Below are 3,410 nucleotides of genomic sequence, written 5' to 3'. Positions count from 1 at the left end.
ACACGTTTCCACTTATCTGTCTGTAGGAGGCCAATAAAAGTGACATAAGAGCTGTTGGGTCATTGCTTGCAAAGTTTGAAATATTACTTTCATCCATTTTTTTAAGAAAAATCAGATTCCAAGTATGGTATTGTTGACATTTCGTCATGGCACTTGTTCAGACTTAAATATTGAATTTTAATGAATAAAAAACTGTATCAGTTAGTAAGGAAAGAGAAAAAAAAGGAAGCTGCATGACTCAGGAATTACATAATCGAGCCTAAAGTTGTTAGCATGTGTTGACCAAAGGTAAGTCTGAGTGGTTATTTATTTTTAAATACCTTAAAATATAGTTGTAATTGAATATTTACCCTTAATATTAGTATTCAAAAAATATGTATTAGGAGTTGGAGTTGTATAAGAAAATATATAATACATACATTTATATATAATAAATGATATTCTCATCCAATAATATGTTCTATAAATATTTAAAAATATAAAAACTATGTTTGTTAACACTTCATACAGCAATATTGAAAAACAGGTTTTAAAGGTGCCACATTGTTATTTTCAGTCCATTACATTTTCAACATAATTTGTTTTTAACCGTATTTGAGTCTATTAGTCCCATTTACACATGGACAAATTATTTTTGTCTGCACATAAGACACACATTCTTGTGTACTACGTGTTGATATATTAAAAAAAAAGACGTGGTGCAAATGAACTTCAGACTCTTATCTCTACTATCAACATCACGTAAAACATGCTTCTTTTGGCTCTCTGAATGTTCTAAATGCTAAAAAATTCCTAACGATTAAGTATAATTTTCTTACACTAATGCTATAATTATATATCAAAGAGTCCCTGCAAAATATCATCCCAAATTCTTCAAAAAGTCAGAATTTCAACCCCCAGTTTTTCTTCATCACACGGCATAAAACAGCCCTCATAAACAAAAGCTGATATCCAAAGTAAACATTGATAAATGAAAGAAGTCTTACTATTGTCTTGGATGAAAAATGAAGTTTATTACAAACATTTGACACAGGGCTGTTAGTGGTCACTTAGCAGCTGTTAGATTTATAGAAATAACACTGGCCCATTGGTCACTTCGGTCTAATGACACTCAAAATTCCTATCCGAACCCTTCGTAGTGTGCTTTTCATCACCTTTAGTATTAGTGCTCAGGTTTAGGCCTCCAAATGGAGTAGTGCGCTATAGTTGCACTTTAGTTCGTTTTACATCAGTGGAATGTACTGCGCTTTTTTTTTTTTTAAATAATACATATCAGGAATATTTTGCATCAGCACCATTTTGAATGCCACACCCAAGCGTCAACAACACAAAACAGGGCCGCGTTTGACTTTTAAAATAAACCTGTCAAGTTATTCGGAGATTATTCCCCCGCCCAAAAGGAAATGTTTATCCTTAAGTTGAAAAAGAAATGATCATAAGGCCGTCATATCTTAAATTACAAGACTTAATTCTGTTTGACCGATTAAAATGTAAATAATTTAATATTATTTAAAACAATAGTGGCTGAATGTACAATTAGGAAAAAGTACAGTAATCCCCCATTGTTCGCCGTGTCCCGCAAAAAAAATATAAAAAACGCAAAAGATGAAAAGTCACAAAAAACAGGGTTTTGCTGTAAAAAAAAATATATCGCCAGTAATCCCGTTGTTCCGTGATCGCACAATGAGAAAAAATTGCAAAAAACGCAAAAAATCGCGAAAAAACAGGGTTAAAAAATATCTCGGTAATTCCTTTTTGTTCGCTGTGCCCCCGAAAAATGCGAAAAAATCCACCAAAAACAGGGTTTTGCTGTGAAAATCCTTTGTTGTTCACTTTCAACCGCAAAACAGTGATAGATGAAAGAAAAACCCGCAAAAAACAGGTTTCACTGGTTTTCTGCGTTTTTGTGGTACGCCACCAAAAATGGGAGGAGTACTGCGGAATTTTTTTTCACACCATCCTTTCTTTTCACACGTCATGGTTTTTCGTGGTGTACCACAAAAACTGCAAAAAAAATGGGGGAATTCTCTACTACTCCTATTTGTCAAAACTGTCAAAACATTATATCTTGCATTTTTAAAATCGTTCGCTTTTTTTGCCTTTAAATTAGATTTACAAGAAACCTCCAAATCTAAGACCATAAATCATTAACACCAGATATAAATAATTATAGGCTATTGATCATGAAAATGCCTCTATGGTATCTGAAATATCTATTTGATTCATCATGGTTGCACAATTTAAAGAGTCTTCAAAACTTGAAACTTGGGTTGAATTTAAGTAAACGAGAAATTCTTAATAATTTCAAACTGTGAAACAGGATGAATTTTTAACTCCGTTCAATGACGTATTTCTAACATGAAAATTCTACTCCTCCAACCCAAACATTTTGAAACGTCAAATTGTTTAATTGTACTACATTGTGTTCACATTCCTGCTTGAACGTGATGACCTATTCCATGACCATCCATTCCAGTTGACAGGCATAGACAATCCATTTTTTTCAAACTTTCATTCACCCCTTCCAGTCAAAACGTGATTGGACATCTACCCCTAAAAATGGCAGCCAATGAGTAAATACCAAAAAGAAGCTTCTTGGTTAAAACATATCCAAAATGTCCAATTATCCACAATGGAAACAGTCCTTTTTGTGCAACCTTACTCCTCTCTCTACAATGGCCCCTTTCTACACTACATTCTCACTTAAACCCAGCACTACTTTCTCAGGCTGCATAGTTCCTTAAGGAGGAGGGTGTTGTCTAAGAATGGCACCAGAAGAAAACGTAGACGTGTGTGTAGAGATTGACGGGAAACGGGAAGTCGGGATATGGAAAGGAGAAGCTAGGCAGGGAGGAAGGAGCAATATGAGGATAAAACACAGGAGGTGGGCCATAGGGACAGGACACCAGGATGGTGGACGAGATGAGGAGAAATGCATAATCGGTATAACCAAAGTGAGTAGAACTGCACATTTGAAGTCACCCCGCTAGCACCACCGTAGTTTGGAATGGTAATGATGGGGGTGGGCAGCAGACCTTTTCAGAAAGTTTGTAAACAATAGGTGTCAGGTTGCTTCTGAGTGGCCTGACAAGCCAAAGTCTGGTAGAGAACAAGGTGAAAAATCACCACTTCCTTCTGTTATCGAAATCAACTTCAAGTGCTATAAAATGATAATCATGTCCCAGAAATGAAAACAGTTCCGCTCATGTTATTTTCCAACAAATTTGGCATTCAAATGTGTTTTTCCAGAAGAATGTATACCACTTTTTTTCCAGCAATTCCAGTTGTGATGTCATGATGACTTCTACTTATCCTGCGTTCGCTAATAAATGTTGACAGAATAACAGAACACAACCAAAACAGAAAAATAGCATAAATAGCCTATGGTATAGCATTGCAAAAAAAAAAGA

Source organism: Stigmatopora nigra, chromosome 1 (assembly GCF_051989575.1).
Source record: "Stigmatopora nigra isolate UIUO_SnigA chromosome 1, RoL_Snig_1.1, whole genome shotgun sequence".
Taxonomy (NCBI): Eukaryota; Metazoa; Chordata; class Actinopteri; order Syngnathiformes; family Syngnathidae; genus Stigmatopora; species Stigmatopora nigra.
The sequence above is the reverse complement of the archived record's forward strand: the minus strand, read 5'-3'. Positions refer to the sequence as shown.